Source organism: Equus quagga, chromosome 6, assembly GCF_021613505.1.
Source record: "Equus quagga isolate Etosha38 chromosome 6, UCLA_HA_Equagga_1.0, whole genome shotgun sequence".
NCBI lineage: Eukaryota > Metazoa > Chordata > Mammalia > Perissodactyla > Equidae > Equus > Equus quagga.
The window spans coordinates 75,966,578-75,980,339 of NC_060272.1; the positions used below are offsets into that span (position 1 = coordinate 75,966,578).

The window sequence follows — 13,762 nt, forward strand, 5'->3', positions numbered from 1 at the left end:
TCAGGACTTTTCTTCAAGTCTTTGATCCACTTTGAGTGTATTTTTGTGTACGGTATGAGATAATGGTCTACTTTCATTCTTTTGCATGTGGCTGTCTAGATTTCCCAACACCATTTGTTGAAGAGACTATCTTTTCTCCATTGTATATTCTTGACACCTTTGTTGAAGATTAGCTGTCTGTACATGTGCAGTTTTATTTCTGGGCTTTCAGTCCTGTTCCATTGATCTGTGTGCCTATTTTTGTAGCAGTACCATGCTGTTTTGATCACTATGTATGCTTGTGCTTGCATTATCTTTTATTTAATATTCTTGGAAATATTTTCTTTTATCCTAATTCTTAGATTAATTCCATCCCTCTCTATAATTTCTACAGACGTTCAACTGATCTAAAAAATTTTATACTTATTTTCTCATTTGATTCTCATAGCAATTGTGAGGTATTCCCATTATATAAGCAAACTGACTCACACAGAGATCAAGTGATTTTTTTTCATGATTGTTAAGTGGGCTTGTATTAGGCCCAAGTTTTAAAACATAGCCTCTCTTCTTTTTATGTAACTATACTGCTTAATTCACCAGCTGTTTGGAGGAGACTTACACAGAGACTCCCTACAGGAAATATTTCCTACCCGTTACGTCATATTTGACCACCTCCTAAGGGCTTCTATGTTGGACCCTCTGGGGAGCACAGCTGTCTACTCCCTCATGTTCTCTGTAAGGAACATGTGGTAGTCTGGGGTGTCTGTGGGTAAGAGTGGCTGTAGACACTAACACAGCTACCTTCGATATGTTTGGCCATCTGGTTCCCCAGATCAGGTCATGTCATCTCAAAGGGATAAAAAAAAATGTTCCTAGCTTTCTAGACACATGCTACCTTGGAGCATGGAGAGATTTCTTGGGAAGAAAGACAGACTTGTTCTGGAGCCATTCTCCAATCTTCTGGAAAAGCAATAATACCAACGTTAGCTCCTCTTTTTACCAGATGCACTTTGTTCTTTTGCCATCAATGCTTTAACCCAAATGACAAAGGAACTTATTGTTGCTGATGTGTTTCTCTCTTGGGCTTGGCTAGGAGTATGGGGTGGACATAGGACCCAGGGATGTACCATGAAAGGTTTTGTTTTTATAACCTCTACATCATTAATACGTGTAACATTTTTTTATCTCTTCATTTCTCCCAATGAAGTACCACTTGTATGGAAACCAGTCTTTTTTTTGGCATGAGAAGGAATGAGGGGAGACAAAAATCATCATTCTTGGATTTCGTCTCTAGCAGTTTATATTTTATAAGCAGATTATATTTTCTAAGTGATTCTCCTTGTGCCCACTAAAACAACTAAGATACACACACACATGCACACACTCACACACACTTATTGAAATGCTTATTTGATCTGGCATAAAAGTACGAAAATCAGATTGAACTCCAGAATGAACTGAGGTGCTAGGAACCCCAGAAGGTAATCCTGTGCCAACAATGTCTTTCTCCTTGAGGGTTTCTGCCAAACCGTGAAGACCTTGAGCTTCCATTTTGTTGAGTGTAAGTAGTACAAGAGACAAAGGATAAAGCCCAGGGGACACTCCCATGAGGAGAATTTGATAGGTAATCCTTGCATAAAGCTGAGAAATACACTCTTAGTTACGGGAGAGTGAAAAAAACCTGCCATTCTGTAGGGGGCACTAGGGGAATGTGTCTGACTTGACCCTGGTGCAGGGTGCAGGGGAAACTTCCCTGTGAGAATTCAAGCTGAGCTCATGCAGACAATCTCTGAATTCACCTTGCCTGTGTGATGAAAAATTTTAAGCAGAAAATTTAATGGGATCATAGAGAATAAAGAGGAAACAACTAACTAATTAGAAGGAGATAAGGCAGAGAAGAACGGGGAGCAGTAGTCCAAAAGATGATGACTGACAATTTTTCAGAATTGTTGAAAGTCTATCCTTTGGATTCTTTGGGTTTCCTGGTTCTGAGTCAAGAACTAAGATAACAGGAAATAGCAACATAGAAGTTGTGAGGGTGATAATAAGAACTGGGCTGAAGGTATTTGTATTGTTTAGAATGAGGATGAAAATATTGATTGGCTATAAACCTTAAATTCAGGATATTTGTCTAAAAAAGTTACTTTAGTATTTAAAAGATTAGGCATAGTGTATATATATCATTCCCAGCCATATCAAGGTGAAAAATTATTTGAGAAGAAGAAAGAAACCTCAAAAGTACCCAAAAGAATGGAAAAAAAGAAGAATAAAATGAGACAAAATAAGAGAGAAATAGAAATGCACATAATCTGATAGTAGAATAAATAAAAAATATCAGTACTCACCATTAATGCAAATGGACTTAAGTTAAAAAGAGAAGAGTATAAAGTTGTCCGGCTATATGTCATTTACAAGAAATTCACCTGAAACACGGAGTCACAAACATTGAGATCAAAGGATGAAAAAATATACACAGAAAATACTAAAGAAAGGAAATCCAGAAGAGATAGTGCCACTATCAGATAAATAGACTTTGAGACAAAAAGCATTTCTTGAGATAAAGAGTCATTGAATAAAGAGAAAAGAGATGTTGCATAATGATAAAAGTTTTAATTCATGAAGAAATAACATAGCGTAAACATAAAGAAAAAACTTACACATCTACAAGGAGAAATTTACAAATCCAACATTATAGTGGGATGTTTTAACATTTGCTCTCAGAAATTGATAGATTAAAAGGAGCAAAAAATTGGTATGGATATAGAATACTTGAACAGCACAACTGACAACCTTGAAATAATGGCATGTATAGAACTTTGGTGCAATACACCAAAAAGTGATGTACACATAATTTTCAAGCACAAATAGAAATATTTATGAAAATTGTTAAGACATAGGACAGAATCAACAAATTTCAAGGGACTGGTATTCTACAGGCCACATTCTCTGACTGCAATGCTATTAAGTTTGAAATCAACAGTAAAAAAGATAGCTAAGAACCCTATATGTTGGGGGAAAAAGCATACTTCTAAATGATTCATGGATCAAGGAGGCAATCATAATGGAAATTGGAAAATACTTAGATTTTCATAGTTGTGAATGAGGAGTTGATCTTGCTTCTGAAAGGTGTCCACAGAAGTTTTATTATTTAAAAAATCAGGACATCAACATCATGGTGGAGTGAGCTTTCCCGGTAATCTCTCCCCTCAATGATACAATGAAAAAGACATTCATACTCCAACACAGAACATCAAAATGCAACACAAAAGATGTCTGAGAGACCCACACAGTCATACAACAGAGGGTGGAGAGGCTGGAGCCCCCTTGGAGGAGGTGGAATGGGGTAAGAGAAAATTTCACTCCCTCCCCTAAAGACTGCAATCTGGGACCACGGGAGACCTCCAAGAGGGAAGAAACTGGGGAGGGCACCCCCTGAGGGCCCTCACAGCCTAGGGTAAAGCCCCTACTGAGGTGAAAGTTAACACAGGGGTGACCTCCTCAAGCCAACACCCCAGGAGAGCAGATAGTGAGAAAACCCCAAGAGCATGCAGAAGAAAGCACCCATACCCCCACCCACCCAGCACTGGGTCCAGCGCCTGGGATCTCATTGGAACACAGAGGGCTCAGAATACACAGCTCTTGACCCCCATCCAGTGTTGATAGGCAGTAACTGAGACCCAATAATACCACAATGTGCAGAAACAGAGCTATGCCCTCTAGCAGTATCAAAAATTATGTTAAATCTTCCAACCACAGAGAAAATGACAAGTACCCAGAAGTCAGTCCTAAAGACACAGATATGTAATCTAAATGACAGAGAATTCAAAATAGCTATCATCAAAAACTCAACAAGTTAAAAGAAAATGTAGAGAAATAATTCAACAAGTTCAGGAACTACTTCACAAAAGAGATTGAAACTATAAAGAAGAATCAATCAGAAATATTAGAGATGAAAGACACAATGGAAGAAATAAAACAAAATATGGATTTGCTGAATACTGGAGTGGACATCATAGAGGAGCAAATCGGCATAATTGAAGATAGACATGTTGAAATGCTCCAGATAGAGGAGGAGAGAGAACTAAGACTAAAAGAAACAAAGAAAGTCTCTGAGAAATATCCAACTCAATTAGGAAATGCAACATAAGAATTGTAGGTATTCCAGAGGGGGAAGAGAAAGAGAATGGAGCAGAAAGCTTCTTCAAAGAATTAATAGCAGAGAACTTTCCAAACCTGGGGAAGAAGATGGAAATCCATGTGGAAGAGGCTATCAGATCTCCTAAATATGTCATTATAAAAAGACCTACTGCGAGGCATATAGTAGTGAAACTGGCAAAAGTGAATGACAAAGCAAGGCAGAAGAAAATAACCTACAAAGGAACCCTATTAGGCTTTCAGCAGATTTCTCTGCAGAAACCTTACAGGCTAGGAGAGACTGAAATGACATATTCAAATCTTTGAAGGGCAAAACTTTCAGCCAAGAATACTCTATCCATCAAAAATATCCTTCAGACATGATGGAGAAATAAAAACTTCCCCAAACAAAAGCTAAGCAAGTTCATAGCCATGAGATGCTCCCTACAAGAAATCCTCAAGAAGGCCCTCATACCTGAAAAATAAAAAGGGAGAAAGAGGTTACAAAGCAAGGAGTAAGGAGATAAATAGGTAGACAAAATCAGAAAATTGTAGCTATACATCAGAACAGGTTAGCAAATACTCAAGAATAGCATTAAAGATAAAGGGAAGGAAAACACCTAAAACAAAGATAATCTTGTCATTTTCATCACAAACTCACAACATAAGATGGGATAAGATGTGAGAAAAACTACTTAGGAGGGGAAGAGGAAAGGATCTGAATCAGTTTAGTCTAAGGAAAAAAAGAGGCCATCAGAAAATGGACTATCTTATGTATAAGGTTTTGAATATAAAATTCATGGTAACCACTAAACAAAAAAGCAGAACAGAGATACAAATAATTAATAAGGAGAAAACAAAGAAACACAACATAAAAAGTGCATAATTCAATGGGTAGACCAAGATACACAGGCTGAGAAACAAAGGAAATGCAGGAGAACCAGAAAACAATATAAAATGGCAGTATTAAGCCCTCATATATTGATAATCACCCTAAATGTAAATCAATTGAATTCTCCAATAAAAAGACACACAGTAGTGAGATGGATTAAAGAACAAGACCCAACAATATGCTGCCTCCAGGAAACACATCTCAGCTCCAATGACAAACACAGGCTCAGAGTGAAGGGACGGAAGATGATATTCCAAGCTAATGGCAAACAGAAGAAAGCAGGTGTCACAATACTTATATCAGACAAAGTAGACTTCAAGATAAGACAGGTAAAGAGAGACAAAGAGGAGCAGTATATAATGATCAAAGAGACTCTCCACCAAGAAGATGTAACACTTATAAATATCTATGCACCCAACCCCGGAGCACCAAAGTACATAAAGCAACTATTAACAAACCTAAAAGAAGACATTAACAATAACACAATAATAGTAAGGGACCTCAACACTCCACTCACATCATTGGACAGATCATCCAGACAGAAAATCCATAAGGAAACAGTGGAATTAAAGGAAAAGCTAGACCACTTGGACTTAATAGACATATATAGAACACTCCATCCAAAAACAGCAGACTACACATTCTTCTCAAGTGCACATGGAACATTCTCAAGGATAAACCATATGTTGGGAAGCAAGGCAAGCCTCAATTAATTTAAGAAGACTGAAATAATAACAAGCATCTTTTCCAATCACAATGGTATGAAGCTAGAAATTAATTACAAGAAAAAAACTGAGAAAGGGACAAAGAGGTGGAGACTAAACAACATGCTATTGAACAACCAATGGATCGTGGAAGAAATTAAAGGAGAAATAAAAAAATATCTGGAGACAAATGAAAATGAAAACATACCATACCAGCTCATATGGGATGCAGCAAAAGCTATTTTAAGAGGGAAATTCATTGCAGTAAGGCTCATCTTAACAAACAAGAAAAATCCCAAATAAGCAATCTCAAACTACACCTAACTGAATTAGAAAAAGAACAAACAAAGCCCAAAGTCAGCAGAAGGAGAGTAATAATAAAAACCATAACAGAAATAAATGCTCTTAAAAAAAAAGGCAGTAGAAAGGATCAGTGAAACAAAGAGCTGGTTCTTTGAGAAGGTAAACAAAATGGACAAACCCATAGTCAGACCTACAAAGAAAAAAAGAGAGAAAGCTCAGATAAATAAAATTAGAAATGAAAGAGGAGAAATAACAATGGATACCACAGAAATACAACAGTTTATAAGAGAATATTATGAAAAGCTATATGCCAACAAAATGGACAATCTAGAGGAAATGGATAAATTCTTAGACTCTTACAACCTCCCAAAGCTGAATGAAGAAGAAATAGATAATCTGAATAGACCAATCACAAGTAAAGAGGTTGAAATAGTAATCAAAAGCATCCCGAAGAAAGAAAGCCCAGGACCAGACGGCTTCCCTGGAGAATTCTACCAAACTTTTAGAGAGGACTTAATACCTGTTCTTCTCAAGCTATTCCAAAAAATTAGGGATGATGGAATGCTTCCTAACACATTCTATGAGGCCAACATCACTCGGATACCAAAGCCTGACAAAGACAACACAAAAAAGGAAAACTACAGGCCAATATCACTGATGAACATAGATACAAAAATCCTAAACAAAATATTGGCAACCTGAATACAGCAATACATCAAAAAGATCATACATCATGAGCAAGTGGGATCCATACCAGGGACACAGGGATGGTTCAACATCTGCAAATCTATCAATGTGACACACCACATTAAAAAAATAAAGAATAAAAACCACACGATCATCTCAATAGATGCAGAGAAAGCATTTGACAAGATACAACAGCCATTTATGATAAAAGGTCTTAACAAAATGGGGATAGAAGGAAATTATCTCAACATAATAAAGGCCATATTTGACAAACCAACAGCCAACATCATACTCAATGGGGAAAAACTGAACACCATGCCTCTGAGAACAGGAATGAGACAAGGATGCCCACTATCATCACTTTTATTCAACATAGTAAAGGAGGTTTTGGCTAGAGCAATTAGGCAAGAGAAATGAATAAAAGGAATCCAAATAGGGAGTGAAGAAGTGAAACTCTCGCTCTTTACAGACAACATGATCTTCTATATAGAAAACCCTAAAAAATCCATCAGGAAAACTGTTAGAAATAGTTAACAACTACAGTAAAGTTGCAGGGTACAAAATCAACTTACAAAAATCAGTTGCATTTCTATACTCTAATAACGAAATTGCAGAAAGAGAACTCAAGGATACTATTCCATTTATAATCACAACAAAAAGAATAAAGTATCTAGGAAAACATTTAACCAAAGAGGTGAAGGACTTATACGATGAAAACTATAAGACATTACTGAAAGAAATAGATAATGACATAAAAAGATGGAAAGAGATTCCATGCACATGGATTGGAAGAGTAAACATCATTAAAATGTCCATGCTACCCAAAGCAACCTACAGATCCAATGCAATCCCAATCAGAATCCCAATGACACTTTTCATGAAAATAGAGCAAAGAATCCTAAAATTCATATGGGGCAACCAAAGACCTCGACTTGCTAAGGCAATCCTGAGAAAAAAGAACAAAGCTGGAGGCATCAGAATCCCTGACTTCAAAATGTCCTACAAAGCCATAGTGATCAAAAGGGCATGGCACTGGTACAAAAACAGGCACACAGTTCAATGGAACAGAACTGAAAGCCCAGAAGTAAAACCGTGCATCTATAGACAGCTGATCTTCAACAAAGGTGTCAAGAATATACAATGGAGAAAAGATAGTCTCTTCAATAAATGGTGTTGGGAAATCTGGACAGCCACATGCAAAAGAATGAAAGTAGACCATTATCTCATGCCGTACACAAAAATACACTCAAAGTGCATCAAAGACTTGAAGAAAAGTCCTGAAACCATAAAACTCCTGGAAGATAATATAGGCAGTACACTCTTTGACATCAAACTTAAAAGGATCTTTTCGAATACCATGTCTTGTCAGACAAGGAAACAAAAGAAAAAACAAACAAGTGGGACTTCATCAGACTAAAGAGTTGCTGCAAGGCAAAAGAAACTGGAGTCAAAACCAAAAGACAACCCACCAAGTGGGAGAAAATTTTGCAAATCATATATCTGACAGGGGTTACTCTCCATAACATATAAGGAACTCACACAACTGAACAACAAAAAAACAAACAGCACAATCAAAAAATGGGCAGAGGATACGAACAGGCATTTTTCCAAGGAAGATATCCACATGGCCAATAAACACATGAAAAAATGTTCAACATCACTAATCATCAGGGAAATGCAAATCAAAACTACACAGGATACCACCTTACACCTGTTAAAATGGCTATAATCACTAAGACTGCAAATAACAAATGTTGGAGAGGGTGTGGAGAGAAGGGAATCCTCAGACACTGCTGGTGGGAATGCAAACTGGTGCAGCCACTATGGAAAACAGTATGCAGATTCCTCAAAAAACTAAAAATAGAGCTACCATATGACCCAGCTATCCCACTACTGGGTATCTTCCCAAACAACTTGAAATCAACAGTCCAAAGTAACATATGCACCCCTATGTTCACTGCAGCACTATTCACAATAGCCAAAACATGGGAACAATCCAAGTGCCCATCTACCGATGACTGGATAAAGAAGATGAGGTATATACATATAATGGAATACTACTCAGCCAGAAAAACAGACACATTAATCCCATTTGCAACAACATGGATGGACCTGGAGGGAATTATGCTTAGAGAAACAAGCCAGACTGAGAAAGACAAACACCAGATGATTTCACTCATATGTGGAAAATAAACAAGCACATGGACAAAGAAGACAGTTCAGTGGTTACGGGGGGAGGGGAGAAGGGGGTGGGCACGGGGGTGAAGGGGAGTACTTATGTGGTGACTGACAAGAAATAACGTACAAGTGAAATTTCACAATGATGTAAACTATTATGAACTCAATTTAAAAAAATTTAAAAATAAAAGAATGCACTTTTTCACTTTAGTAGATTAAAAGATGAGCAATGTGATTATATCAGAAGCATTTCAAAATATGCACCACCCATTTATGATAAAATCTCTTAGAAAACTACCAATAAAAAAGGAATTATCTTAATTTGATCAAAGGAAAAAATGGTTTATAAGGAGGAGAAAAAGGAACAAAATTCTTTTAGATGATATTGTGTACATAATCCCCCAAATATTTATTGATAAATTATAAGCATTAACAAAAGAGATTACCAAGTTTGTGAATGCATTATGCAAATTCAGTTGCATTTTTATATACCAACAATTACGTATCACTTAAAAATGTAATAAAAAGACATTTTACCGTAGAAACAAAAATTATAAAGTGCTTAAGAATAGATCTGACAAAATACATGCCAGTCCTTCGTGGAGAAAATAATGAAACTTTATTAAAAGACATCTGAAGACAAATACATGGAGAGATATAAGATGTGCTTGCATAGAAAGATTCACTGTTATAAAGATGTCAGTTCCCTCCAAGTTGATCTAGAGGTTTATTGCAATTCCAGCCAAAATCGCAAACATTTTTTGATGGAAATGACAAGCTTATTGTAAAATGTGTAGTTTGTCCCTGTGGGATTTTCACTTATAGAGGTGATTGACTGATAACACTCAATGCCATTGAAAGAAGAATTTAATGCATTTCCTGAGGGAAGGTGGCATGCCATGCAGGGCCACAGGGGAAGCATTGGGCTTGGTTAGGAGGCAGAAACAGGAGAGAGGGAAAAGCCTAGGCAGAGTCTTACTGGGATTTCTGCAGGAAAGGCAAGGTAGGGCAGAGTAAATGGTTTAGAATTGGCTAGTTTGAATAGTTCTGATGGACTTTGGGCGATGGGGGTGGTCTCTAGTTGCCTCATACCAGTTTTCATTTCTAAGTGTATCTAGAACATTTTCTTTTCTATTTTCTTAAGGTGTAAGGTCAGCTTATGGATTTGAGATCTTTGTTTTTTTAGATGTAGGCATTTATAGCTATTGATTTAGCTCTAAGCACTGCATTAGCTGCATCCCATAAACTTTGGTGTGTTGCATCTTCATTTTCATTCACCTCAAAGTGTTTTCTAACTTCCCTTTTGGTTTCTTTTTGACCCATTGGTTATTTAGTAGTATGCATTTAATTTCCACATTTTTGCAAATTTCCAAAATCTATTTTCCTTATTGATTTCCAAACTCATCCCATTGTGATCAGAGAACATACTTGGTATGACTTCAATACTTTAAGTTTATTGAGGCTTGTTGAATGGTCTAGCATATGGTCAATCCTGGGGAGTGTTCCACGGGTGCTTGGGAGGAATGTATATTTTGCTCTGGTTGGGTGGAGTGTTCTATAGAAGTCTGTTAAGTCTAGTTAGTGTACAGTGTTGTTTAAGTCTTTGATTTCCTTGTCAAGCTTCTGCTTAGTTTCCTCGACCTATTCTATCTATTATAGAAAGTAGGGTATTGAAGTTTCCAACCATTATTGTTGAATTGTCTGTCCCTTGAGTTCTGTGAATTTTTGCTTCATGTATTCTGACCTCTGTTCTTTGGTGTGTATATGTTTATAACTGTTAGATCTTCTTGATGGATTGATCCTTTTATCATTATAAAATATCTTCCTTTCTCTCTAGTAACAACTTTGCGTTAGAGTCTATTTTGTCTGATATTAGTGTAGCCACAATAGCTCTCTTGCTTCCTATTTTGCATGGTTTATCTTCTTCCATCCATTTACTTGCAACCTATTTATGTCCTTAAATCTGAAATGAGTAGCTTGTAGAGAGCATATAGTTGTGTCATGTTTGTTTTTTTCTGTAAGCTCTTTTTGCCAATCTTCATGTTCTAATTGGTGAACATAATCCATTTGTATTTAACACAATTACTGATAAGCTAGGATTTTTGTGTGCCATTTGCTATTTGTTTTCTTATATCCTATGTCTTTTTCTTCTTCAGTTCCCCTGTCACTGCTTTCTTCTGTCCTAAATAGATATATACTAGCATAACTTTAACTCTCTTTAGTTTCTTTTACTATATATGTACTTTTACTATATATGTTTCAGTTATTTTCTTAGTGATTGCCTTGGGGATTACCATCAGCATCTTAATTTATAACAATCTAGTTTGGATTAATACCAATTTAGTTTCCAAAATATACACAAATTTTGCTCCAAAATGTCTGTTCCTCTTCCTCCTCCTTTTTGCTGTTATTATCACAAATTACATCTTTTTACACTGTGTGACCATCAATATAGATTTATAATTATTCCTTATGTGGTTGACTTTTAAATCAGGTAGGAGAGAAAAAGCATTACAAACAAGCTATATATATATATGTTTTATGTTTATGTTTTCCTATACAGTACCTTTACTGGCACTCTCATTTTCTTCCTATGGATTCACATACGGCCTTGCGACCTTCCATTTTAGCCTGAAGCACTCCCTTTAGTACAGTCATGCGTCACTTAATGATGGGGATATGTTCTCAGAAATGTATCATTAGGCAATTTTGCAGTTTTGTGAACATCATAGAGTGTACTGAAGGGGAACAAAATTTGCCACCCCAAAATGTGTCTCTTTAATATGAGGATTATTTTATGCTAATTATTATTATTATTATTATTCTGCTGAGGAAGATTCACCTTGACCTAACATCTGTGCCAATCTCCCTCTATTTTGTATGTGGGTCACCACCACAGCGTGGCTGCAAATGAGTGGTGTAGATCCATGCCTGGAAACTGAACCCAGTCTGCCAAAATGGAGCGCATTGAACTTAACCACTAGGCCATGGGGCTGGCCCCATAGGCTAATTATTTTTGAGAAACAAAAGACTCAGAAGCTTTTTTTCTTACCTTTTGCTTAACTATCTAAAGGAATTCAGATTTAAAAAAAAAAATCTGTCTCAGGATGTGAGCTATCACCTTAGCATGACATGAACCAGGTGGCAGACAGGGAGGAACCTAGACAAGCGGGTTTGTTGGGCTTCCCTTTGTGTTCTTCTGTTTCTATTTGGCCAAAGACTTGTTTTTCAAATGTTTGCTTCTTTTCATCTACCTGTGAATTGTCTTTCTTCCCTTTGAAGTCCCTGACTCCTCACCGTCAACATCTTTTGTCTTCAGCTGAGGATGGTATTTAAGGTAAGGGCTTCAGCTATTTTGGTAAGTTACTCAGTTTTCCTGGGTTTCTCCCATGTATTCATGTTATTTAACTTTTGTTTGTATTTCTCCTTTTAATCTGTCTCATGTCAATTTAATTCTTAGATCAGGCAAAAGAACCCAGCGGGGTAGAGGAAAATTTCTTCCTCCCCTCAGTACTAACACAAGCCTAGGTGGTATAGTCTCCTACAACTAGGCTATATGGTACTAATCTTATGGGGCCACCACCATATATGTGGTCTGTTATTGACTGAGATGTCATTATGCAGTGCGTTGACTGTATTTATTATAGGGTAATCTGCTATCAACAATCTCTCTCAGTTTTTTATTTATCTGGGAATGTCTTAATTACTCCTTCATTTTGGAAAGGTAGTTTTGCTGGATATTGAATTCTTGGTTAACATTTTTTTTCCAGTCCTTTGAATATTTCATCCCAGTGCCTTCTGTCCTCCAAAGTTTCAGCTTGATATTATCTGTTAATCATATTTAGCATCTCTTGAATGTGATGAGTAGCTTCTCTCTTGCTGCTTTCTTTTTTTGTTTTTTTTTTTTTTTTGGTGAGGAAGATTGGCCCTGAGCTAACATCTGTTGCCAATTTCCCTCTTTTTGCTTGAGGAAGCTGGTCCCTGAACTAAGATCTGTGCCAATCTCCTTCTACGTTATATATGGGACCCTGCCACAGAATGGCTTGATGAATGATGTGTAGGTCCATACCCAGCATCCAAACCTATGGACCCTGAGCTACTAAAGCAGAGCACATGAACTGAACCACTATATCACTGGACTGGCCCCACTCCCTTGCTGCTTTCAAGATTCTCCCTGTGTCTTTAACTTTCAACAATTTGATTATGATTTGTCTAGACGAGGATCTCTTTGAGTATATTGGAGTCTCATTTTGTTGAGCTTCTTGGATGAGTATATTAATGCTTTTCATCAAATATTGGAAGTTTTTGGCCACTAATGCTTTAAATATTCTTTCTGCTCCTTTTCCTCTCAACTCTCCTTCTGAGACTCTCATTATGTGTATGTTGGTATGCTTGATTGTGTCCCATAGGTCTCTGAGGTTCTGTTCATTTTTCTTCATTCTTTTTCATTTCTGTTCCTCAGACTGGATTATCTCACTTAACCTATAGTCAAATTCACTGAGTCTTTCTTCTGCTTGCTCAAGTCTGATGTTGAGCCCTTCTAGTGATTTTTTCATTTCAGTTATTGTACTTTTCAATGCAAGAATTTCTATTTGGTTTCTTTTGAATATTAATATTCTCATTTAATTTTGATTTTCAACTTAATATTGATATTGATTTTTTTATATTCTTTATTTAGTGGGACATGTTCTCTCACATTATTTCTTTCAGCATAATTTCCTTTAGCTGTTTGAACATATTTAGCATATCTGATTTAAATCTTTGTCTAGTAAGTCCAGTGTCTGGACTTCCTCAAGGTCAGTCTTCATTGATTGCTTTTTTACCTTGTGTATGGGCCATACTTACTTCTTTCCACCTCTCATGATTTTTTGTTGAAATATGAAGA

The 13,762-nt window shown here is 36.7% G+C and overlaps 1 protein-coding gene across 1 annotated transcript in view; it reads left to right on the plus strand.

The window, feature by feature from the left end:
- The window catches only part of LOC124240745 (phospholipid-transporting ATPase IB-like), a 175,591-nt gene that overhangs the window by 38,659 nt on the left and 123,170 nt on the right, over nucleotides 1–13,762 (plus strand). The gene's annotated exons all lie outside the window — the stretch shown is intronic.